The sequence below is a fragment of the Dromiciops gliroides genome, chromosome 4 (genome assembly GCF_019393635.1).
Source record: "Dromiciops gliroides isolate mDroGli1 chromosome 4, mDroGli1.pri, whole genome shotgun sequence".
Classification (NCBI taxonomy): Eukaryota; Metazoa; Chordata; class Mammalia; order Microbiotheria; family Microbiotheriidae; genus Dromiciops; species Dromiciops gliroides.
The window spans coordinates 454,744,526-454,771,010 of record NC_057864.1 but is presented as its reverse complement, the minus strand read 5'-3'; the positions used below and the strand labels follow the sequence as shown (position 1 = coordinate 454,771,010).

Here is a 26,485-nt window from a genome sequence, read left to right as displayed (position 1 = left end):
GGACATTTATTGCAGCTCTTTTCATGGTAGGCAAAACATAGAAATAAGGGGATGTTTTCTTATTAAGGAATGGCTAAATGAATTGTGGTGTATGAGTGTAATGGAATGTTGTTGTGCCACAAGACCTGATGAAATGGATGATTTCAAGGGAAACTATAAAGATTTTTATGAACTGATGCAGAGCAAAGTGAGCAAAAGCAGAACCATTTATGCAATGATATTGACCTTAAAGAGAAAACAACTTGGAAAGACTTTAGAACTCTAATCAATGCAATGATAAAACATCCATCCAAAAGAATGGGAGATGAAGTATGCCACTCACCTCCTGCCAGAGAAGTGATGAACTTTAAAATGTAAAAAGAGACATATATTTTTAGATAGCTAATGTGGGAATCTATTTTGTCCAACTATGCAGTTATGCATTGAGAGTTTCATTCATTCATTCATTCATTCATTCATTCATTCATTCATTCATTCATTCATTCAATTTGAGGGGCAGCTAGTTGGCTCAGTGGATAGAGCACTGGCCCTGAAGTGGTGAGGACCTGAGTTAAAATCTCACCTCAGACACTCGCTAGCTGTGTGACCCTGGGCAAGTCACTTAATTCCAATTGCCTTAAAACATCTGGGGCCATCTTCAGTTGTTCTGACATATATCTTGCCACTGGACCTAGATGGCTCTGGACGAGAGAGTAAGGTTGATGACCTTGCACAGCCCTCCCTCATTTAAATCCAATTTAGTGCAAGTCATGACATCACCCCAATGTCTTGGTCCTCTTTGAGAATGAAGGACAAACAACAATGAAGTACAAACAATATTTAATTTGTTCAATGGAGGAGTAGGAGGGACTGATTTTCTAAAATGCTTGTTTATTGAAAAAAGTCCTCACTATATGCAAAGCACTGGGGATACAACTAGAACAGGTCAGTCCCTACTGCCTAAAATGAAAGTATTCAGCCCTGTGTTCTTTAAGATCCCTTTCAGATCTAACCTTCACCTATCTAGTTTTTTCAAGAAACCAAGGTGGATGGCTTATTGTGCTGGGCTACTTCTACTTCTCAGGAACTCATAAAAATGCATATAAGAAGTTATTTTGGGATACATTTTTTAAAAACCAGTGACTTCTTCCTATGAGATCCCTGCTTACTCATGTAAGTTCTCCAGGTTTGAGGAGTCAAAAAGAAGGTCCCTCCCTCAACCCCCATTGGTCATGGCATCTTATGATAGAGGTACCAGGTTCAGCAGGGAATAGAGAGAGAGACATACAAACACAGAAATTTGGAGTCAGGAAACACCCTCAAGGAATGTGACTTTTGGCAGCAAAGAAGGATCCTTTCTATGGGTTCCAACAAAAACTCACCCTGGCACTTGACAGTTAAACCATGGTGAGGAACAGGACCACCAGCTGAGCCACCCCAATCATAAGGTATGTTGCACCTGAAGAGAGTAGCATAAGAAGAGAAAGGACTTTAGAACTGAAGAGAAAAAAGTTGGGGGAAATAATCCAGAGAGATTGTGTGTGTATATGTGTGTATGTGTATGTTTAAGTATCTATGGGCATATACACACATAAATCTGTATATGCATACATACATGTATGCATTCATATAGACATATAGTATTTTTTTTGGCAGGGCAATAAGGTTTAAGTAATTTGCCCAGGGTCACACAGCTAGTAAGTGTCAAGTGTCTGAGGCTGGATTTGAACTCGGGTCCTCCTGAATCCAGGGCCAGTGTTTTATCCATTGTGCCACCTAGCTGCCCCCCATTCATATAGATATAAATAGAACTAGAGGTTATTGAAACAGGGGAATGGTCGATGAAGAAGCACTCATCCCCTCCCCCTCCCCCACACTCATCCCTACCCCCACCAAGCATCCATTTAAGTTAGCAAACTAAGCTAAGTGCCTGTCTCAATGCTCAGAACAGTTAATTAGCTACCCAACCACCATGGCTGACTCATTTGTCAGTGGAACCTGGTCCATGTATTCTTTCTGTCCAGGGAACTTGTAAATAGAAATCTACAACTCTCCTTTTTAACTCCAAGCCCCGAGCCAGAAATTGCCTTCTAACAAACACAGTTGTTTTAAATCTATCTTCCCTGCCTGGATATTTCCCAATCCCCTTCCCTGCCCCCAGCTGTTGGAGCAACAGTTCATTGATCAATAGTTTTATCACATTTGCTGGCTTAAGAGAACAAAGTAAACCTTTAAATACAAAAGGGTAAACATACTTTTAAGAAGTAAGGATAAAGCCTCCCATACTGCAGGGAAACATCAGTTTGGGAGATTAGCACTCTCTGGTCAGGGAGGGAAGGGAGACTTCAGTAGGGTGGTTGCTGCCCACACCACTTTGTCTCCAGAGTTAGATAGATGATGGGTGGATAAGATATATGTAGGTAGATAGATAGATGGAAGAGAGGGAGAGAGAGAGTTAGAATCAGAGAGCCAAAGAGACAGAGAAACACAGATAGAGACACAGACAGTGACACAGAAACAGAGACACAGAGAGAAACAGTGAGACACAGAGATGGAGACCAACAGAGAGACACAGACACAGAGATCCATAGAGAAATAAACCAAAGAGACACAGAGACCGAGACCAACAGAGAGACAGAGAGAGAATCTTCTGGCATAGACATTAATTGACAATGGATCAATCTTTCCCCCTTAACTTTCTTTTCATACTGATAGCACCACTATTCTTCTCCCTTCACTCCTAGTCTTCCTCTTAGACATTTTCTCTCTTCACTGGAGCCCTTTTAATGAAGGCAGAATGACAATCTGTCTGTGCCTATGACATAACATGAACCCTTCTCTGATTGGCATTTAAATCCTTCCACAACTTGGCTCTAGCTTACATGTTCAGCCTTCTTACCCACATGCTATTTTCTAGTCAGACTGGACCACTTGCTGTAGAATCAGGGGAACTGGGTTCAGATCCTACCTCTAATATTTATTACCTGTATAACCTTGGGCAAGACACCTAATCTCTTTGGGGCCTCAGTTTCCTCCTCTGTAAAATGAGGGGATTGGACTAGTGGTTGCTGAGGTGCCTTTCCCTTTTGCCCTGAGATCATGTCTCAGTGTATTAGTTCAAACCATCCCTGAAAGCTTAGGATGCATCCACTCCTTTCTCATTCCTGCTCCTTAGAATCCTTATCTTTCTTCAGGACTCCTCTTAGGTGTCACCTCCTCCATGAAACCTTCTCCAATCTTCCCTGTTTCAGTTCTCTTTCCCTCCTCATTACCTTACATTTTTTTATTTGTGTCCATGTTGTAACCCCCAGTATAATGTAAAGTCACTGATGCTCAGCTCCTAATACAGTGCCTTGTACATAATAAACTGCTAACAAATACTTGTTGAATTAAATTTAATCAACGAAAACATGTTCCAAATGGAATTCATTATTCACCATCCCCCAACCCTGAAACTGGCTTTTCTCCACATCTATCTAAAAATTTTAAATGGTGCCACTATTCTCACCAGCTCTAGATTCAAAACCTGAGTTGCCTTTGCCTTCTCTCTTTTACTTTGTTTTCCATATCGAATCGTCAAGTACCACCAACTCTTCCATCTTATTAGCTCTTAATATCCCTTCCTCTCCATCACCATTGCCCCCATCCTCACCAGCTCATAATGGATTATTGAAATAACCTCTGAGCTGTTCTTGTCTTCCTTTGCAATTGATCCCATGCCAGATTGGTCTTTCTATAATACTTTATTCATCATGGTTCTCCCCTACTCAGGAACCTTTGATTCCTCCTTGTTGTTTTCTTCAACTGGTCTAAACTCTTCTGGTTGATCTTCAATACTTTCTATAATGTGTCCTTCCCCCTCCCCCTTCTACCTAGTATTGATTCATATGACCAGGACCACAGGATTATAGATTTAGAGTTAGAAGGGACCTGGGAACCATCTGCCCCTCCCCCCCATTTTACAGATGAGGAACTGATACCCAGAGAAGTGCCATGATGTGCCCAAGGTCACACAAGTAGTAAGTAAGCATCATAGGAAGGATTTGAACTCAGGGCACCTCACACCAGAGCCAGTGTTCTTTCCATTCTAGTATTCAGTCAATAGTCATTTATTAAATGTCCAACCTTATTTCTCATTACTTCCCAATAGGAGCCATCTAGTTCAGCTAACCCTGTTTCCTTGTTGTTTTCCTTATACCCCATACTCATTCCATCCTCTATACTTTGACATGTTATCTCACCCTCTTTCAATGACCTTTTTCTTCCACAAATCCTCCTTTACCCATTTTTTAGTCTTTTTTTTTTTAAACTTTATTTATTTATTTTTGGGCAGGGCAATGGGGATTAAGTGACTTGCCCAGGGTCACACAGCTAGTAAATGTCAAGTGTCTGAGGTCAGATTCGAATTCGGGTCTTCCTGAATCCAAGGCTAGTGTTTTATCCACTGTGCCACCTAGCTGCCCCCATTTTTTAGTCTTCTAATCAGTATATGCAATGTTATACAAGCATAGTAATCCTCTGAAAAAAGGGAGGTGGGGGTATACATCTTCTCTCTTCTTTGGGGTCAAGATTGGTCATTTCATCTATCTAGTTATATCTATGTATCTACAGACAAATATGTATATGTGTAATGTACTGTATGTGTACATATACGTATATGTATATGAATATGCTGTCTATTTGTCTCTGTAGCTACACACACACACAGAACTATTTCAAAGGATAAATTTCTTCTCCCAGTAGACTCATCACCATTATATAGGTAATATTTCTATTATATATAATGTATATATTATATATAATGCCAGTCAATCAGATAAGGTAGCGTATGTAAAGCATTTTTCAAACCTTAACATATTGTATACATGTCAAGTAGTAGTAGCAGCAGCAGCTACCTCCACTCTTGTAGTCTAGAATGAATTTATTCCTTCCCCCTCTTCTCCCTGCCTACAAGTTTTTTTGTTTTCTTCCGAGTCTAATCTTTCCTTTGCCAGCATTTTTTTCATTATAAATTCTATTAGGAGGCCAAACAAGCTGACTCCAGTAACCATTGTACTATCGTTTGCCAAGGCATGAATGCCTCTTGTTGTTTCTTGCTGGAGTGACATTGCATGTTGTTGTTCAGTCATTCCAGTTGTGTCTGACTCCATGAACCCACTGGAGTTTTCTTGGCAAAGATACTGGAGAGGTTTGACATTTCCTTCTCCAGATCAGTTTACAGATGGGAAAACTAAGGCAAACAGGGTTAAGTGACTTGCTCAGGGTCACACAGCCAGTGCGTGTCTGAGGCTGGATTTGAACACAGAATGATGAGTCATCCTAATTCTAGGCTAGGTGGTACTCTACATACCATGGTGCCACTTAGCTGCCCCCAAATTGCATACTCTACCAAAAATAACTTTGATAAAGGAAGATTGAATTCAGCCGAAATGTTCTGTCTCTATCCATGCATCTTGGTAACGTCTGTTGGGCTGGCACAGTGGAATTGTCATTGGACAATGCATACTTGTGTGCTGTGATGAACAGCCACTACGGATATTCAGTTATTGGAAAACTGGCGCTTAGGAGCACTCCTTCTAACTTCTTTTTTTTTGATCAACCAACATTTATTAAACTTATTAAACATATCTGGAGCTGCTACTAGGGATACAAATATAATCAATGAAATGATCCTGACATGAAAGGACTGAGGACGATTTCACTTTAGAGAGGGTAGAAATCATATTTAATTTCCCCTTAAGAAAAGAAGCTGGGGAGGGGTGGATTTTGCTATGCAGAGAAAGAGGTAGGAGATTGGAGTTGGAGTCACTCAAAGGTGGGGAGATCGAGGCAAGTTAGGTGGCAAAGTGGATAAAGCACTGGCCCTGGATTCAGAAGGACCTGAGTTCAAATCTGGCCTCAGATACTTGACACTTACTAGCGTGTGACCCTGGGCAAGTCACTTAACTCTCATTTCCCTGAAAAAAAAAGTGGGGAGAAAGGAAGGCACTCCCTCCCTGCCCCACTCATTAGTGGGGTGGGGTCTGTGAAATCCAAAGTGTAGGGGGTTGTAGGTTTCCAAGCAGACAGATCAGATTTGAGGGGGAAGAATCCAGATTGGGAAGAAGCCAGGGTTTCAGGAGAGCCAGGCTGCGTCAGGCAGGAAGCTGGGGTCCAGGGGTCTCAGACTGGGAGTAAATTTTGGCAATGGTTTTACATGTAGATTGGTTAGATTTATTGCCTGATGAGGGCTAACCCCAGAGAAGCAACAGCAGTATCAAAATCAAGAAGGGGAAACGTCCCCCAACTGAAGATGCTGGGGCAGAGCCAAAAGAATAGTATTTAGCCACAGCTTCATTGGGGTTTCCCTGGCCTGGGTCAAACCATATCTGGATACATTTGCCACTGGCCTGGCCAAAAGAACTTGTGCTGTTAAGGATGAGTCCAAATGTTCTCTCATAGAGATGCTGGTATTGGGAAGTAAAATGTGAAAGGGTGGCCAGCAGTCTCAACTGGGCACTCGTTAATCCCAGAAGTCCAGTTCGAGCCTTCATGCCAGTTCTCTTTGCAGGTATATAAGGATTGGCAGTCTTCCCACCATTGGTTACAATCCCCCCTGAACAGGGGAATATTCAGGATCCATTCCCTCCACCGGCTTGAAGACACTGGCTGGATCCAGGGTCCTAAGTTGGGGGAGCACTGATAGAGATGTGTCCTGGCATTTGCAGGCTGGGGTCATCATCCCTCAGCATTTATAGTTGAAGTAGTATAGGTAGGTGGTGGCTTGGTGGGCAGCAAGGCTGGTGTTTACTGTGTAGCAGGCTTTTTTCTTCCATGGGATACACTGGTAATGCAGGTCATCTTCTCCACTAAGCTCAAACTTGTGGTGCTTAGCATCTGCACATATATCGAGCAGATCGTGAGCCTTCCAAAGCCCTTGAGCCACGGCCATGAGGCCCAGGGACAGCAGCCCCCCTTCCTGGTTCAGTCATGGTCTGTGGGGCCTGTTTCCTGTAGCTTCTCAGAGACTCTAATGAAGCCTGGAGCCCCAAATAACAACCTTCGTCTAACTTCCTTAAGGACTCTTGATTTGGAGAAACGGTGCCTATTGACTGAGTTCTTTATAATATTGAAAGTTCATCCCCTCAGCTGAGAAATCACTCAGTGCCTGGTTATGGTCTCAACTCAGAAGAATGAAGAGAAGAACAAACATCAGTATAATGACAGAGTGCTGTGTCTGGAACTTCAGCCAAGATGTGACGTCCTTCTGAAAAATTCTAGTGTCCAGGGAAAATATAAGCCAAAAGATCATTGGAGAACTACCTTGTAGCAGGAGAAATAACTGCCAGGGTCTCTGACATGTAGGATAGGCTAATTCCACCCCCCCCCCAAAAAAAAAGACATGAAGCTGTCCTTGATTGGTTCAGAGGTCTAGGGCATGAGCCCTTAGTGGGACTTCCAAGTAACTTAAGGGCATAAAAGAGGCCAACCCATGTGGAGTCCATGCCCTTTAGACTTGGCAGCTGTTAACTATTGTGCAAGTCGCCACACCCTGCTGACCAGATGTTTTTCTGTAGGGAGAGAACAGAGGGCTATAGCTACCTACCTCCACTTGTGCTATGTCCCTGCTGAGTATCCTTTCCATGGTAGATATGCTACAAGTATCTCATTTCATTCTAATCTTGATTATTCCAATCGAAATGATTAAACTGGCCCGAGTTAGGCCTGTCCCAAAACACATCCCTTACCAAGTAGTTGAAAGACTGAATCACCTACCATTTTACCCAGTAGAATGATCAGGTCCTACAAAGATGTATTGCCCCTCATGGAGTAACTCAGGCTTTCTGGTGTCTGGGAGGACTTGAATCCTGGAGAGACTGGGAAGTGGCATCCAAGCAGCATCTGTCCCCTGTGTAGAGATGGACAATTGGTACCAGATGATGACCCACATGGAGACGATCTAAAATTCAATTTAGGTAATGAGGAAACTTCATCTTGGTATCCTCCAGAGGGAAACCTGACAATCCTGGCAGGTATCTCTACCATAAAGAGGAGAGGGAGACCTGTATGCAGAGGCTGTCCCTTTCCTACCTGACACTCCAGCTGTGGAGGTCCTAAGGAAATGAAGACTTTCTACAGAGCCTGACTCATTCAGGACTAGAGACCCTGATGATCAGAATGAATCATCAGCCCATAATCATCCATGGGCTTAGACCTGAGAATACCGAGGGTGCAGAATGAATGAATGAATGAATGGACATCTGTTAAGTGCCTAAAAGTGAAACAATTTCTGCCTTAAAGGAACTTATATTTTAGTAGGAGGATACAACATATGTGAGGGAGGCAGAGCCCAGAAAACTGTTCACCACAGACACTGCAGAATCATAAATTAAGTCATCAAGTCTAGTCTTATTTGGTGAGGACACTGAGGCACAGAGAGGTTAAGGAATTCATTCAGGATCACATCCAGTAAGTATCTGCAGTAGGATTTGAATTCAGGTCTTCGTGATGTCAAATCCAGCTCTCTTGCTGCACCACCAGCTACCCTTGAACCCAGGTCTTTCTGACTCAGTGGCCAGCTTTCTATCCATTATGCGAGGCTGCAGGGCACAATACTTACTAAATGTTTGTTGAATTAGATTAAATGTAGGTAAAGAGCTCTGCAGATCTTATAACTCTATGTAGATGTGTCTGGCCACTCTTCTCCTTGCCGTTTTATAACCCCTGTGATAGGAATCCTAGAGCAGGTTACACAGAACAGTGCAGGCTGCATCTTAGACCACTCAGCTCTTTAGGCCAGACGCAGCTGGGACATGCCGGTGCGCAGCCTCTCAGCCTGACTCTGGCCAATCCACCTCAAGCATGGGTTGTTTGCTGGGGCAAGAAAGAACTCAGCCCAGCCGCCCTTCCTGCAGGATGGGAAACACCTCCTTCCAAGATATCTCTGCAGCAATCATGCATGAAATCATTTTTCCCCTGTGGGTTTCATTGCCTTTTAGGTGGGGGAGTTGTGTGATCTGAGTCAGAAATATTTATGTTTTAAGGAGCAGGGCCGTGAGAGTATATTGTGTCTATAGGACACTCCCTCCCAGGGACCTTCTCATTTAGTGATGCCTCCTCCCTCTGCTTGCCCCTATCCTTCCTCCCCTGGCCCTTATCACTCTCCTTTTCAGCAAGGTTGAAGGGGGTGCAAGTGGGGGGCTTCAGTGGGTGATTTATTTAGTGACCACAGAACTCCAGAGCTCTAACCTGGAGGAGTCAATTACAAGTGAATGTACCTCTGGGATGAGACAGTCTCCCTTGTTCTGACGGCAAGTTCAAAGCCTTCTGAAAATCTTCCAAGCAGAACAGCCAGGTCTCAAATAGGGCCCTGCTTAAACTGTCTGATGTCCCTGGGAAGTGCCCATCACCATAAGCCCTGGCCTCTCTTGCCAAAGTTTTGCAGACTTCTGTTCATTCCTCCTCAATTGGTTCTTTCTCATGATTATCACGCCTATTTTTCAGATAAAGAAATTGAGTCACAGGAAGGGCAAAGTTATCCAGTGGCCCCAGGACAGCATAGTGAAGAGGAAAGTGCTGAAACTGACAGCATACTTTCTATTAGGAGGAAACAATAGGGATTCTGACAAGAAAACACACAATATATCCAAAGTCAATGCCAAGTAATTTGGAAGAGAGTGGGGTTGGTCGCTATCAATTTTGGGGATTAGAATAGGTTAGGGCTAAGAGATGATGCTTGATCCTTAAAGGAAACTAGGTATCCTACCAGGCAGAGATGAGAAGGAAGCCAGGTGTGGGAGACAGAAGACATATATACATACACGGCCATAACTTTCCTAAACCAGACTACATGCCCCTAACCAGTTCTTCCTTGTGTAGGGTTCATGGGAAAGGCAACATTAGCTCAGCTGTTGACATTAGTAGTCTGTTATTTCTCTCCTCCCTGCCCCCGCCATATTTTGCTTAGGCAGCTTATGGTGGTTTCATTCATTCATGATTTCTACCTGTGGTCAAGCTCTCCTTGGTTCTGAATGATAGAAGGAGGAAGAGAATGGTTGGGTGTGGGGATAGAGGGAGGCGTGTATAGAAGGAGCCCAAATTGTCTGTGTCCTGGGAAAATTATCAGGTAAGAGAGAAGCTTCCCTTTGTTAGTGTCATCACTGAGGCATATTTAAAAGAGATGCCAGGATCAAAGTTCAGTGATTAGGTTTAAATAAATGGGGCAGAGAGGATGAGAGACAAGGGGGAGGGTCATGGCAAGATAGCAGCAGACAAGAATTTGAGATCATTTTTATAGCTCAGCATTAATTTTCTCTGGTCAAAGAACTGTTGAAGGGAATCACAGAACAAAAGGTAGGACGAATAAAAGTTGTTTCCCTACCTTTGGAGAAAGGCACTGAGGTTCTGGCCTTGTGAGAAGAGGTATCCAGGTCATTGCTTGAGAACCAGGGAGGCTTGTGTCCATATGCTGTTCCTGAAGCATACTGACTGTGTGACGTAGGGCAAGTTATTTAACTGCTTAGTGGTGTCAAACATATTCCCCAGTGCATATTGGGAAACATTTAACAAAATAAATAAAAATATAATAAAACATAGATTGTTGTTTAGTCCTTTTTCATTTGTGTCTGATTCTTTGTGGCCCCTTGTGGGGATTTTTTTTTTTTGGCCAATATACTGGAGTGGTTTGCCATGTCCTTCTCCAGCTCATTTGACAGATGAGGAAACTGAGGCAAACAGGGTTAGCTGACTAGCTCAGAGTCATACAGGTAGTTAGTGTCTGAGGTCAGATTTGAATTTAGGTTGTCCTGACTCCAGGACAGGTGCTCTGTCCACTGGGCTACCTAGCTGCCCCAAACATAGATAACATTACATTTTAAAAACTAAGTCAATATATGGCTAGCAGAGATTCTTATGTATGGATAAATTACCTTCCCTCTCCCCCTTTCTATTTGAGTTTGACACCATTGTTTTAATGAAGTCTCTAATACTATACACTACAGAGAAGACAGTGATTGCTCTGGTGGAAAGAATTTCCTAACCTGGGAGTTCTTTGTGCCAAGTGAAATCACCAATCCAATTCATATCCCTATCTGTCATTGGGGTTGTAACCCAAATTCCAGTCTGGGAATCAATTGTTTTGTGATTGTTTACAAAAAAAGGTCAAAGGAAAAAAGTGAGGGATTGAGTGAGAATATGGGGGACTCCATAAATGCATTTCCCCTTCCCTTAAAAACCTTTCAAAGCAAATGCTTTGATGGTGGGTCAGGAGTGTTATTAAGTTAATTCAAAGAGATTCAACAACCATTTATTTATTCAGTGCCTACCCACCCCTGCCCACAAAGAGCTTACATTTCCCAAGGGTGATACAACAGGTACACAAATAAGGAAAATTGAGAAGAAAGAAAGCCCTAAACAATAGGACCCCAGATCTAGAACTTGAAAGGACTTCACATGCCACCTAGTCCACCCTCTCATTTTACATGTGAGGGAACTAAAACCCAGAGAGGTTATGGGATTTGCTAAAAGTGTCAAAAGTAGGATTTGAACCTGGGTCCTCTGGCTAGCTTCAAAGGCAAGGCTGTTTCTACCATAACAACCTTCTCCTTAGAGGAACTCTTGGAGAAGGTGACACTTAAGCAGAGCCTTGAAGGCAGATTAAGAATTCTGAGAGGAGGAGATGGATGGCAAATATCTCAGGAAGTGTGGTAAAGGGCAGGGTGGAGGCACTTTACTTCCTAAAATGAAAAAGGGCAGGAGTGGTAATTTAAGGAAACAATCTGGGTAGAAAACAGAATTCTTGAAAGGGAGAAGTATGAAATAAACCTGGAAAGTGAGGGCCTTGAATACCACTTTCAGGAGTTTATCCTTTTTTTTTCTTTTCTGCAGGGTAGTGAGGGTTAAGTGACTTACCCAGGGTCACACAGCTAGTAAATGTCAAGTGTCTGAGGCCAGATTTGAACTTAGTTCCTCCTGAATCCAGGGCTGGCACTTTATTCACTGTGCCACCTAGCTTGCCCCTGAGTTTATCCTTTATACACAATAATGAAGCACCCACTCCTCATTTTTGAGCAAGAGAGTGACACACAAGAAAAAAAAACTACTATTATTTTAGTTGAAGATAAGATCTAAGGTACAGTTTGCATTCCCATAAGAGAAGAGGATGAGAGGAACTGGGTGGATGTGGTGGGAAGAGCACTGGGCCAGGGTGGGGTTGAGACATTTCAATTCTTAGTTTTGCCTCTTTGACAAGCTCTGAGACTTTGGCAAAATGTTCTCCCCCCTCCTCATCCCTCCTTCCCCTACCTTTGGGATTAGTTCTCCTTTACCAAATGAAGATGTCGAATTAGTCCATCCAGCTTTGTGATTCTATGAAATTCAGTCACTAGAGGGATGGAGCCCAATTTAAAAAGCAAAACTGAAGATTGAAATTAAGAGAAAAAAAATCTGAGCAGAATCTCTCCGATGAACATTGTAGGTTCCAGTCAGCAGAAATGACAAAAAGAACTTTGCTAACATATATTTTTAAAAAATCTCTTGAGCCATAGAAGAAGACATCATGAAGGTAGGAGTAGATGAGTATATCCAGTGAGTGCTCTAACACACCTGGGTGTGTGGAGCTGGCACCGGCACCCAGGGCCTGGTCGTGGCAGAAACTTCTGATTTCCTGAATTCCTTCTCTGAGCTGTTTCTTCACCAGGTAGGAAACTACCTGTGCTAGTTTAAAAAGCATAAAAGAGGTTCATTCCCTGACACTGACCAAGGCTCCCATCAGGTTTTGAACTTAGAAACAGGTTGTGCAGCATTTCCTCTGACTGTGATCAAGAGACCTTTCATGCGGCAAACAGATTCAAGGAACTCTGAGTGCCATGATAATAATAATTTAAAAATGCTAAGTCTTCAGGGAGTGTGGTGGGATTTCTGACTTCTCCATTTGTACAGAAATATACTGTTTGATTTGTTATTACATATGTAGATAAAGATATCAGTTCACGCTTACAGTCTGTGGAAAAAGGGACCTAAAAGGGACCTTAAGGAATCATCTAGTTCAACTAGAAGGGGAAGAAGAGGAAGGGGAAACTGAGTCAAAAAATGCAAGCATAGGGAACTTATTTACACATATTTTTATTCTGAATGGACAATGAAATGGTAAAATGTAATTCAGAAGAAGAAAGGATCAGTGACACTGGCGTGTGTGGCATGTGAACTTGGTGGTCAAGCTATGTGGCACTTGGGGCACTGTAGTAGTGCAGCCACCCATACCAGTTCATGTACTGCCATCCATAAGCCTATAGAAATATAGGTTGTCATTTTATTAACCAGTGAGCAGGTGTAATATACAATTTGACCATTAGGTGGCACTACACACAAGCCACTAGCCCAGTGGTCTCATCAAGGTCTCTGATGTGTTCACAGGAGGTCCTTTCTATTGCACATGTGTAAGTCTGCTAAGTTGCTGGGCTACAAACAGCTGTGCAGGAAACAAGTGCCTGCTGACTGGTTCTAAATATTAGAGTAAGGGTTGGTATAAAAATGTGTATTGGGATTATTATTATTATTATTATTTTTTTAATCTATAACTCTAGACCCCCCATTCTACATCTGGGAAAATTTCTTTATAAGTCAACAATAGGCATTTCTTTTTTTTCCCTTTTTTGCGGGGCAAGGGGGATTAAGTGATTTGCCCAGGGTCACACAGCTAGTAAGTGTCAAGTGTCTGAGGCCGGATTTGAACTCAGGTACTCCTGAATCCAGGGCCAGCGCTTTAATCACTGCACCATCTAGCTGCCCCCCAACAATAGGCATTTCTACTACACAAGCTATCAACTTTCTGTGATCATGAAATTTATTTAACTAGAAAGAAGTCACAGGAAAGTTTCAGCGTACCTATATGACTGTGAGTGGTTCACTAGACCACACCAGAGATCTTCTTCAGTTGTTTCTACATGATGAAGGAGTGAGTGCTCATAGCACCTCGTAAACTTTAGCGCCCTATATTGAAAAGCCTTAATGACCCCACCCTGTTGTAGTTCTGCCTATATGAGTCATGATTTCTTTTATTTTCTTCCATTCTCTCATTGTAAGATATGGACCCACCGGCTTCATTGCCTTTGTATTTGTAAATTAATTTCTGTGTGGATTTTAAAATAACTTTCAATGTTACTAAATAGCAAAGAAGTTCTTTTGAAAGAAAAAAACACCTTTACCTTTCTTCTTTCTGCCTTTGCTCTTGGTAGGTTCCTTGGACTGCAGTGAGACAGATAATTTTTGCCTACAGTAAATCCCTGAGGTCTCCTTTGGGCTGATGAGCCTATGGAATTAATCACTGGCAATGGGCTAAGTGAATGGGAAGCCAAAGGACTCTGGTACATCATTCTTTGGGGTCAGAATTTTCCTCATCATCTCTACCCTACAAAGCTAATCTTTGTTCAGCAGCAACTTAACCAAAGGCTGCATCTTTTGACAGGATCATTCAGGTGAAATGTAAGCCCAGAGACCAAATTTTTAGACCAAGAACTGCTTAATTTTAGACACCAGAAATTATTTTCAGGGGACCCATTATTCACAAGCACGTGCACGGCTTATGATCCTGTTTTTATGAACTCATTGTTTTTCATGGGACTCAGTTAGAAATGGTGCTATCTTTCCAGTGTTCTTTTACATTACTATTTTCCTTGCACTGTATGGGACACTCAAACAGACTTAATTTGCTGTCACTCATACATAACACTCCATGTCCATTCTCTGTACCTTCACACTGGCTGTCTCCCATGCCTGAAATATTCTCCCTCCTAACCTATAACTCTCAGCCCCCCCCCCCCCAGCTACTAGTGGCTTTCTCTCTAAAACTACTTCCTACCTCCACTTTATTTGTCTTGTATGTTCCCATTTACAGAAAATACATGTTATTCCTCCCATTATAATGTAAGCTCGTTGAGGGCAGGGACTATTTTTTTCTTTCTGAGCACATGATAGTAATTTAATAGATGCTTATTGGTTAATTGGTTGAGCACATGTCAATATCCTGCTATTATTTCTTTATATTTAATGTAAAGGTGAATAAAATGACTGCTTTTTATAATACAGAGAATGAGTCATAAACTGATCTATGGATTTACTGAAAGCATCTTTGAGATAACTGCAAGAGCAGACAGGACCGGGACAACATGCACTTTGTGTTGTTCCCGCATGGTTTTAATTTCACCTTCTATATTTTGAAAGATTTTCATTTCATGTAGTTTAAAGGTTATGACTATTTGTTAGGATGGCATCTATTAAGACACTGTTCTTAAATTTTTATGGACCAGTGCTATGTCTGGGTGAGGAAGGCGAGATTGTCTATCTATTCCTGCTGTTGTTGTTATGGTTATTGGTAATAAAAACAAGAGTAACCCTCTCTAATCCTGGAGTTGTCCTTAAGATACTCTTAGGGAGAATGCAGAATATGAGCCTGCATCCCAATACTCTTACTAATACAGAAAATCATCATTTTATCCACAGGCACAATAATCTGTAAATCATTCAATTTTTTTTTAAGCAGGATAGTGACTTTGCTTTCAGACCATTTCTATTTGAACTTCATAAAAAATATGAGAAGATGATAAAGATGGTGGTGGTGATGATACCTTGATGTTCATTCACGTGGGCATGGAGCAGAAGATAAATTATTCCTAAGCTCCAATCCAATGTGATATTTGCATATTCCTTCCCATAAATCCTTGGGAGGTCTACTCAAAGACCTGGAATGCTTCTTCTAATAGAATAGCTAACATTGATATACAACATTAAGATTTGTGCAAAATTTTCTATACAGTATCTCATTTGACCTCTATGTCTTTTGACAATACAAGGTATCAGTTACCTCTGGGGCGTATATCATCTTCTATTTCACTGAACAGGAGTCTCCCCATTGACATGAAAATGATACCACTGAAATGCAACTAAAGCAATTGATTTTTCAATATGTAGGCGCTTATTAACATTTTTTCAATTTTTCAGGAGAGCTGTCTTGCTATTCATATCAAATCTTTAAGATAAAAGTGATCAGGGGCAGCTAGATGGCGCAGTGGATAGAGCACCGGCCCTGGAGTCAGGAGTACCTGAGTTCAAATCCGGCCTCAGACACTTAACACTTATTAGCTGTGTGACCCTGGGCAAGTCACTTAACCCCAATTGCCTCACTAAAAAAACCAAAACAAACAAACAAAAAAAAGATAAAAGTGATCATAACACTGTCTTCTCCTCCCTCTAGCTAGGTGACTAGCCCATCTTCTTTTTTTGATCATAAATCTCTCTGATTAAATCTTTTTACATTGCTTTTGAAAAAATTTTAATGATGTCTTTTGCTTAACAGTCATTTCTTGGTACCCATTCCCCAGCCTTTTCTTTCTTTTATTGCTTTTTGCATACAACTTATCTATGGTAAAAAAAAAAAAAACTGTGCTACCTAGAAATAAGATATAGCACTTATATAATAAGTTCTTCAAGGTTTACAAAGTACTTCCCCCAAATTACTTTGTATCCCCAGCACTTAACACAATGCCTAGTTCTTAGTGGTGCTTAATAAATGTTTATTAAATTTGTATTTACCCTGTATATATTGTATTTACTTTTATGTGTTTGTATTGTTTCTATGAAATACAAAGTAAGCTATTTGAGGGCAGAGGCTATTTTGTTTTTATTTTTGCATACAAGTACCTAGCACAGTGCCAGACACATAGGGACATAGAATTTCTTAGAGAACACTTTGTACAGTGGCTGGCACACAGTAAGTCCTATATAAATGTTTATGTTTGTTTCCCCTATAGAGCTTAGAGGGCGAGTGATTTGCCTAGAGTCATACAGCTAGTATATATCAAAGGTGAAACCTAAGAGGAGAAAAATGAAACAGAATACATAGAACCTGCCCTCAAGGAGCTTACAATTTAATTTCAAATAAATGCATGAAGAAAACTTAGGAGCTTCTATGAAGTGAGTGAGAGTGAAAACAGGGGTGGGAATAACAACAATATAAGTCTGTATGGTACTTTAGATATGAAAAAAGGTTTTTCACAGACATTATTTCATTTGTTCCTAATAAAGTCATAAGGAAAGCAGGGCTGGAATCGATATCTTTATTTTATAGATGAGAATGCTCAGGCAAAAGTAGTTTTGGTGGTGGTGGTGCTAGTGGTGGTGGTAGTAGTAGTAGTAGTAGTAGTAGTAGTAGTAGTAGTAGTAGTAGTAGTAGTAACAGCAGCAGCAGCTAGAATTTATATAGTTATTTGAGGTTTGCAAAGGGTTTTATACATGTTATGTCATTTGATTCTCATAAAAGCCCTTTAAGTTAGATGCTCTTATTATCACCTTTAATCTAGAGATGAGGAAACTGAGGCATACAGAGGTTATATGACTTGCCCTGGGTCACAAAGCTAAGGAACTATATGATCCAGGATTCAAATTCAAATCTTCCTGATTTCAAGTGTTGCACTCTAGATCACCTAGACAGCTATGTGGTAAGGTGCTAAGTCTGGAGTTAGGAAGACAAGTTTAAATCTGGCCTTAGATACTTACTAGCCATATTACCCTGAGTAGTCACTTCATCTTTGTTTGCTTCAGTTTTCTCAACTGTAAAATGAGAATTTTACAGCACCCAGGGTTGTTGTGTGAGGATCAGAAGAGATACTATTTGTAAAGTACCTGGCACATAGCAAACACTTATTAAATGCACATAGTAGGCACTTATTCATGTTCTTTTCCCCCTTTCTACTCACTGAGCCACCCAACTGACCAAAAAGAAATGAAATGACTCTCCCAGGTCAGACACTTAATAACCAGTAATTGTCAGAAGCAGAAAGGGGGACATGAACCAAAAGATCGATCAAAGGTTAGTCAGGCAATACTCCCAGGAAGAAGTGAGATTGGTCAGGCTTTGAAATAGAGAAGAGATATGGATTGGCAAAAGGGAGTGGGAGGCATTCTGGGTTGGGGGAGAGAGGGTGACTAATAAGTGCAAAGGTGGGAATTATCTTCTTGAGCAGGGGACTGATGAGGCAGCAGGAAGATGGGGTTGACTTTGAAGGGGCGTGCATATTAGAAACTAAAAAGATAGAAGGCTGAGATTTGATATATTAATATATTCACAGGAGCATGGGACCATGGATTTAGAGCTGAAAATGGCCTGAGATATCATCTAGTCCAACTCTCCCTCTCTCTGTGTCACTCTCTCTGTCTCTGTCTGTCTGTCTGTCTGTTTGTCTGTCTGCCTGTCTGTCTGTCTGCCTCTGCCTCTGTCTCTGTCTCTCTCTGTGTCCCCCTCTGTCTCTCTCTTTCTCTCTCCCAATCTTTAACCAGATGAAGAAATGGAGTCCAGAGTTTCCTGACTATTCCAGAGTTCTTTGATCTGGAGCCCTGTGGTAGCATCTTGCTCAGAAACCAAAAATTTCTGACTCGATCAATGACTTTCACTCAAACACCAAATGTTGAATTTATAAGAACAAAGTCTTATATTAACTCATTTTATTGTGATGTAGGGTACAGGAGAGCCTTTGGACCAATCCTTTTTGTGCTAGATGTTAGGCAACAAGGCAAATAGAAAACACAGCCCCTGCCCGTGAGGAATTTACAATCTAGTTAAAGCAGAAAAGGTCTTTGGGGCAATAGCTGGGTCTCTGAATGTATTCTTACCCAGCTTCTTGCTGTTCTCTATAGAATATAAAAACCTTCTCACTTAGTCTCTAGACCTTTCCCTCTCACCCAAGACCCTGGTTATTTATTTATTTATCTATCTATCTATCTATCTATCTATCTATCTATCTATCTATCTATCTATCTATCTATCTATCTATCTATCTGTCTGTCTGTCTGTCTGTCTGTCTGTCTGTCTGTCTGTCTGTCTGTCTGTCTGTTTGTTTATTTATTTATTTTTGCAGGGCTATGGGGGTTAAGTGACTTGCCCAGGATCACGCAGCTAGTAAGTGTCAAGTGTCTGAGGCCGGATTTGAACTCAGATAATCCTGAATCCAGGACCTTTATCCACTGTGCCACCTAGCTGCCCCCTAAGACCGCGATTATTTAATCTTAGTGCCACAAGTTTGCTTCCAAACAGTAGAGGGCACTGTTAGTACAAAATAATATCATTCTCATTTCGATGGTTATTCAACATCGGCCATGTCCTTTGCTGGGTACTGAACAGCAGGAAAGGTTCAGAGACACAGAGAAGCTGTCCTAGAGAAGCCCGGAGTTGGCCATGTATATTGTTAGTACAGAAGAAGAGGTATGAAACATGAGCTAGAATAAGCTGGATGAGTAAGGATAGGTCCTGCCATCACAGATACTTCTCTTTCTTTCTAAAACTCTACATTTCACTGAGAGTGAGATGTTGCTCATCTGGGATCCAGCCTGTTTCCAACAGTCTCATTCACCAGGAGGATGTCTCATGCAGAATATCTGGAGGCAGTGTGGTGTCACGGCCAGAGACCCAGCCTTGGAATTAGAAAGACCTGGGTTCAAGTCCTCCTTCAGACACACACCATCTGGGTGATCCTGAGCAAGTCACTTTCCTCTCTGTGACTCTCTAGAATTCATTAGCAAAGCAGGAGAATTTATAGAGGGCATTTTCTCACTGTGAGTTTCCTTGCCATTTTTTTTTTCAAATGGAAGAGAAGGGAAGGAAAAGATTTCAGAGGAAGTAGGGAGAAAAAACACAATAGACATTTTCAAGCCTGTGAAGGGCTGTCATGTAAAAGAAAGAATATATATTCTTCATCCCTCCAGAGACAGAAATATGACCAACAGGTAGAATAAAAATATTTACTTAGAATTTTAAGGCTTACCCTATTGTCCTGTTAGATGAGGCAGGGCTTTAGTATTTTAGTATTAGCCACATTTTACAGATGAAGAAACAGAGGCTAACAGAAGTTAAGAGACTTACTCTGGATCACATGGGTAAGTGTCTGAATCAGGATTCAAACTCAGGTTTTCTTAACTCCAAGTCTGATACTCTAGCCACAGTGCTGTGTTGAAGTTATAGGGAGGACAATGTGAGCTCAACATAAAGCAAGGAACTTCCCAATAATTTTGTTGTTGTTCAGTTATTTCAGTCCTGTCTGACTCTTTGTTGGACCCCATTTTGGGGTTTTCTTGGCAAAGATACTGGAGAGGTTTGCTGTTTCCTTTTCCAACTCATTTGACAAATGAGGAAACCAAGGCAGAGTTAAGTGACTTGCCCACAGCTAGAGAGTGTCTGAGGCCAGATTTCAACTCAGGTCTTTCTGACTCCAGGCCTGGTGCTCTATACACTGTGCCATCTAGCTGTCCCCCAAAATGAGAGCTGTCAAAAAATGGGGACCTGTACTTTTTGTAGCAGCAAAGGATGAAAAGAAAGTAGATACCTGTTGGTTGGGGAATGGCTGAGCAAATGTGACTCTGCCTTGCAAGGAAGGGCTATGGGAGCTGTCACACATGAATGAAACAATGAAAATGAAGAATGCAGAGCAACATGGGATGACTCATATGAGCTGATGCAAGGTGAAGTAAGCTGCAGGAAAACAATATGGTAACAATAGCTAGCATACATAGACTATCTTAAGGTTTTCAAAGCCCTTTACAAATATTATCTCATTTGATCCTCACAACAACCCTGTGGGGTAGGTGCTATTATTATATTCATCTTACAGTTAAGGATACTGAAGCAGACAGAGATGAAGTGACTTGCCCAAGGTTACAATCTATTTCGGCCTTTAGGTATAAACAAAGACTGCAACAAAATCAACCAATACTACAACAACAAATGGAGCTGAGACTCTATGTAATTCTATGATCAAGCTGGGCTTATGAGAAGAGAAATGAGATTGCATCTCCATCCCTTCTTGGCAGAGATATACCCCCACAAAGGGCGCAGTGAGAAAGTACACATCCTTAGATGTTTCTGTGGTGTCCAACTCTTCATGACCCCATTTGGGGTTTCTTGGCAAAGACCCTGAAGTGGTTTTGCCGTTTCCTTTTCCAGCTCATTTTATAGACGAGGAAACGGAGGCAAACAGGGTTAAGTGACTTGCCCAGGGTCACACAACTAGTAAATGTCTGAGGGCAGATTTGAATTCAGGTCTTTTTGACTCCAGGCTGGTGCTCTATCCACTGTGCTACCTAGCTACCTTCACTGATGTAGTGGAACTCCTGAATGAAAAAATTCCCTCTATCAATATAGGTTAGCACCTCTATAATTTATAGTCTCAGTGATTTGGGTGGGAGAACTGGGAGATTAAATGATTTACCCAGGGTCATACATCAGGTATATGCCAGAAGTAGCCCTTGAACCTGGGTCTTTCTGGTTCATCAGGTCAACTCTTATCCACTATCCTATGCTGTCTTTCCATATTATTTGAATTCCATAATAACTGTGCCTATATATTCTTATAATCCTGTTTTGGTTTGGTTTGGTTTTTTTTGCAGGGAAATGGGGGTTAAGTGACTTGCCCAGGGTCACACAGCTAGTAAGTGTCAAGTGTCTGAGGCTGGATTTGAATTCAGGTCCTCCTGAATCCAGGCTGGTGCTTTATCTAATGCACTACCTAGCTGCCCCCCTTATAATCCTTTTTTTTGTGTGTGTGTGAAGCAATTAGGATTGTGACTTGCCCAGGGTCACACAGCCAGTAAGTGTTAAGTGTCTGAGGCCGGATTTGAACTCAGGTCCTCCTGAATCCAGGGCCAGTGTTCTATCCACTGCGCCACCTAGCTGCCTCCCTTATAATTCTTTAAAGAAAATTTTCTGTGTAGGCCACAGCAGGCCTTGTCCTATCACCGCTCAATTTTCTTACCCTTATTCTCAATCCTTAACTGATGACCACCAGCAATCACCCTCTCACAATGCCAACTAGAATGCATTTTAAGGCAGTGTGTCTCCCTCCCTCCATTCCTCCCAGAGGCAGGGTTTACCAGGCCAGAGTGGTGCATATATTTCCAGTTTAGGTTGATTGTGTCTGGAATTTTTACTTAACAGGGTTTTCTCTGTTACCAGCAAGGCTTCAACCTCAAGAGGATAACAAGGTATTTCCAGAATTCACTGGAATGTAAAAACGACAAACCTATTTTTAGAAAAAGAATATATGCTTGTTGATGAAGTTAGAAAGCCTTCCATTCCTGTTCTTATTTTCAGCAGAATGTAAGTTCCTTGAGGGTAGAGATTGTTTTTGTTTTTACCCAACATGACACATAGTAGGCACTTAATAAATATTTGCTGTTCTTAAATTCTAGAGATGACACATGGACAGATAGATGGGCAAGACCTTTATTTCCCTTATCTGATAGTTTTCCCTCCCCAGGCTTCTGTACTCTGGCTAGGTGCTCATAGGGGAACTGATCCCAGCTCAGTGGAAACATGGCCATGAATTCCAATAATGCGACCCCTACAGGATTGTACTTTGTGCCAGCGAGGTCCTAGTTGTATTCGTTCTGGCCAAGGAAGGGCAGCCAGTGACTTCTCATGGAGTCCTGGAGAGTTAGTGCCCAGGAGTGATCTCCTTTTGGATCACATAGTACTTTAGAGTATTTTTTAAGAGTTAGAAGGACCCTCATTTTACAGAAAAGAGACTGAGGGCCCAGAAAGTTAATACAGAATGCCAATGCCTGGAGGGTAGAAACAATTATACTGATCTCTATCCTCAGCACCCAGAACAGTGTTTGGCATATAGTAAGAACTTAATGAATGTTTTTTCTTTAATCATTTTTCTTTCACATGCAGAATATCATCTCCCTCCCATCTCTGTGTCTTTGTATTTGCTGCTCCTCATGTTGAACAGCTTTCTCACCTTGCCTTCGCTTTATACAACCCCTCTCTTCCTTCAAGATGAAGTTCAGGTGTCATCCATGGGCAGCTAGGTGGTGCAGTGCATGGAGCACTGGTCCTTGAGTCAGGAGTAACTGAGTTCAAATATCACTTTACTTACTAACTGTGTGACCCTGGGCAAGTCACTTAACCCCAATTGCCTTAAACTTCTGGGGCCATCTCTAGTCATCCTGATATATATTTTGCCACTGGACTGAGATGGCTCTGGAGGTTGGTGACTTTGCACAGCCCTGCCTCACTTAAATCCAATTCACTGCAAGTCATGATATTACCTCCTGATGTCATAGTCCTCTTTGAGAACAAAGAACAAACAACAAGAGGTATCATCTAAATGGAACCCTTCCAGACAGCCCAAGGGCTAGTGTCCTCCCTTCCTAACCAGCTTAGAATTATGGGTATGTATTCTCTCTATCCTTATTCTGTATATGCATATATATATATATATATATATGTATGTGTATGTATGTGTATATAAATACACATAGATACACATATACATATACACACATACATATGTACATATACACTTATTCTTTTTCCCATTAGAATGTGAACTCCTTGGGCATCTTCTGTATCCCCAGTGCCTGACATGTAAGAGCAGCTTAATAAATTGCTCATTGATTGATTGAGGGAATAAATGAGTAATTTGCCCAAGATAACATAGGTAGTATGGGGAAGAGCTGAGATTCAAAACTTGATTCTGCAACTCTAAATCCATTGCATTTTCATTTTGATTCAAGTAGAATAGGAATCTGGTGGGCCAGTGAATAGAGCATTGGGCCTGGAGTCAAGAAGACCTAAATTCAAGATTGGCCTCAGGCACTTACTGTGAGACTTGAGCAAGTCACTTACTTCTGCCTCAGTTTTTTCAACTGTAAAATGGGGATGTTAATAGCACCTACCTCTCAGGGTTGTTGTGAGGATCAAATGGAATAATATTTTTTTTTGGGGGGGGCAATGAGGGCTAAGTGACTTGCCCAGGGTCACACAGTTAGTAAGTGTCAAGTGACTGAGGCCAGATTTGAACTCAGGTCCTCCTTAATCCAGGTTGGGTGCTTTATCCACTGCGCCACCTAGCTGCCCCCAAGGGAATAATATTTGTAAAAAGCACTTAGCACAGTGCCTGGGGCATATAAATGCTTATCCTTTTCCTTCTTTTCCCCAAAGATGTATTTGTATATGTATATGCATATGCATATGTATGTGCATGTGTGTGTATATTGTATGCATACATGTGTGTTTATACACCACACATATTGCACATATAGACATATACATGTATTATCATATATTGGGGTCTGTGTGTATATATAACATATATGTATATATACATGACTTACATTTCCTCCTTTATCCTTCCTATCCCTCCAGAAAGCTGTCCTTTGTAACAAAAACTTTTCAAAAGAAGAGAAAAAAAAGTAACTCAACCAATCTACCCATCAAAGAAGTCTGCCGTTGTTTTTAATATTCTAAACCTGTGGTCCCCCACCCCTGGGGTGGGTTCTCATATATCTTCCTTGCTACCAAGCGTGGTTAGTAGAATTTTTTGCCACTTCATTTTGGCCGTCTTTTCCTCCTTCTTTCTATTTCCCTTGCTGTAGTCCTGACAGGAATGGTTTTCTTGGCCATTCTTTGAATCAACTCATTTAAGTCTTCCTATAGCTCTCTACATTTCTGTTTTCTTACAGGACAGTACTATACTACTCCATTCCCATTTCACAACCTGTTCTGCCAACCCTCCCAAATGACAGGCATCCACTCTGTCTCCTGTTCTTTGCTACCACAAAAATTCTGGCTCACGTTTCAGAAAATAAATTTTTATTGATTTCTTTTGTTTGCACATGACCTGAATTTTTCCTCCAGCTCATTTTGTATCTCCTTGTACTGGTTTAGCTCAATAGCTTTAGACTCAGTGGCTTTAAGATACAGCAGAGAGGTAATTGGAAGAGTTCTGAACTTCAAATCACAGAATAGAGCCCCAACTCTGCTACCTATTGCCTGTGTGACCTTGGGCAAATCCCTTCCCCTCTCCGGGTCTCAGTTTCCCCATCAGTCACTGGAAGGGTTGGACTACATCAAACCCCCCCCACCTCCTGCGATGAGGGTTAACTGACTTGCCCAGGGTCACACAGCTAAGCTAGTAAATGCCAAGTGTCCAAGGCCTGATTTGAATTCAGGTCCTCCTGAATCCAGGACTGGTGCTTTATCCACTTCAACATCTAGCTGCCCCCCTACATCATAGCTTCTTAAACTGTAGGTTGTGTAACTGAATGTGAGGGTTGTGAAAAATATGGCAGCAGTAAAAAGTTATGTGTGCCTATTTTATATACCTATATATCTGGGATCATGTAAAATTTTCTTGAGGCCAAAAGGGTTTATGAGTGGAAAAAGTTTAAGAAGCCCTGGCCTATGTGACCTCTAAGGTCTCTTCCCCATCTAGATCTAGTCTGGGGAGTCGGTCAGGATCCTCAGCATCAGGCTAAGGATTGAAGGGAGGCTGGCCTTCAGAACAGGCTCATCTCCAGCCGCCATTATCCCCCCCCCCCCACTACCCCCACGGACTCCAGCTTCAGGAGGAGCTGAAGGCGGGCTGGGGAACAAAGGTGGCTTTCACCCAGCTCCAAGCCAGAGGAGACTGAGGGTGGGGTGGGCAGCCCCAAAGCTGGGTGCCGTCCTGTGACTCTGAGCTCCAAAAATGTGTGAAATTTCTTTTTGCTGGGCCCTTCTTCTTCAAGCGGAACCTGTTCTCAGAGAAACATTCCATTTCACAAGCGCTAATGGCTTTCTTCTGTGCAGCTGCATTAATGAGGCCCTGGGCTCAGCCTAATCAGAAGGAAGCCATGCAGATAATTGCCTGAATTTTTAATTCAGGGTTATGATAGTTGAATCAAAGTCACACTGCAGTTGCTGAGGCTGCCTCCAGTTCCAGGCCATTGACTTTTGCAATTTTCTTTGATTCTCCACTCCACCCCCCCCCTTTACCCCCTCCACTGCCCCCTCCCCCATTTCTGTCCCAGGGGATGAATAGAGATGGTCAGTTTTAGAGCAGGGAAGGGGAGTAAAGGTTTTGGGGGGCAGTTACTGAGGGGGAGATCTTTGCCACATGCCCTCTCATACACACGGGGCCCCTGTAACCCTGGGAAAAGTTCTGTCTTGGCACCTTGGAACCCTCCACACACTGGACTACTGTGGGCAGGAATGGGGAACAGGAAATTTGCAGGAAAAAACAGAAAACCGTACCTTACTTGTCAATTTATCCCCGATTTCGCCCATACTCTTAAGGGCAGGAGATGGTCAAGACGGGAAGGGAAAGGAGTCAGGTGACCTGGGCAGTCACATTGCCCAGCCCAGCCGTGCTCCTGGTAAGAATTTGTTGCCTATGCCTAACAGGTTGAGTTTTTAGATCTTATACCTTCTAATTAAGTTCTAAGAAAAATCATCAGGTCTGTGACTCTCAAAAGAGTGACAGAATTGTCTCGGAACATTGTTGTTTGTCCTTCTTTGTCTCAGAACAAACACAGCCAGGGGTGCCTAATAATTGCTGCCTCTAAATCTGTGATTCTATGGTAAAGCTGCCAGTGGATGAGAGATTTAGAAACAGAAGGGACCTGAGTGGCCATTGAGTTCAATCCCTGACTTTTGCAAATCAGGAAACTGAGAACCAAGGACAGATGAAAAGAGGCAGAGCTGGATTTGAAACTGGCC

At 41.9% G+C, this 26,485-nt stretch overlaps 1 pseudogene; it reads right to left on the bottom strand.

Annotated features, from left to right (window-relative positions):
* Positions 1–6,209: 6,209 nt before the first annotated feature.
* LOC122755264 lies at positions 6,210–26,053 on the bottom strand (annotated as a pseudogene).
* Positions 26,054–26,485: the final 432 nt, after the last annotated feature.